This window comes from Ostrinia nubilalis, chromosome 19 (assembly GCF_963855985.1).
Source record: "Ostrinia nubilalis chromosome 19, ilOstNubi1.1, whole genome shotgun sequence".
In the NCBI taxonomy this organism is placed as follows: domain Eukaryota; kingdom Metazoa; phylum Arthropoda; class Insecta; order Lepidoptera; family Crambidae; genus Ostrinia; species Ostrinia nubilalis.
In genome coordinates, this window is record NC_087106.1 from 7,755,053 (window position 1) to 7,755,984 (window position 932).

Below are 932 nucleotides of genomic sequence, written 5' to 3' on the forward strand. Positions count from 1 at the left end.
GTCTTACAAGCTGCGTTCGTTTCGCTTCTCGAATACCTAAATCTAACAGTCCATAAGCATGAAACGTGTAACTTTTCTCAGTTAAAAATACCTAATTTTCTGATCCCGATTCATAGTTTCAGTGTTTGCCATAATATTTCGTTCTTTTCAGCCGAAAGACGTCCACTGCTGGACAAGGTATCCCCAAGGTTTTCCACAAAGACCGGTCGTGCACCGCCCGCATCCAGACACCTCCCGTGACCTTCACCAGATCGTCGGTCCACCTAGTGGAGGCCTGCCCACACTACATCTTCCGGGTCGTAGTTGCCACTCGAGAACTTTTCTGCCCCAGCGGCCACCAGCTCTACGAGCTATGTGCCCCGCCCACTGACATTTGATTTTAGCGATTCTTCCATAATATACTAAATATTTTTACGTTTTAGGTGTTTTTATGTATCCAAATGAATGGATTGATCCGATCGCACGTGCCCTACGTTTGGTGACGTCGCGAGCGCTCGCGGCTTTCTTTGAATCTATTTATTTACAGGCAATGAAATGTGATTTATGGTAGCTAGGGCTGATACCGTGACTTATTGAAAACATTAGAGTGCAAAAAGCTAGCAGCAATGTAAAATGGACCTTCGCTTCGAGCAAACATTTATTTGCATTGAAATCTAGAACTAGTAGTAAGATGTCGTTTCCAAAGACCACTTAGGTTATAAAGCTGCTTGTTTGTTTGGTTAAACGCGCTAATTTCAGGAACTAAGTAAGTACTGATCCGATTTGAAAAAAAATATTTTGTGTTACATAGCCCATTTATCGAGGAAGACTATAGTATACCATTACGCTACGACCAATAGGAGCAGAGCTTTTTATTCACTAAGAATCTGGTTTAAGATACAAACCCACTTTCTGAAGATTTATTTCAAGAGTGGTGGCATCCCTATTTCCCA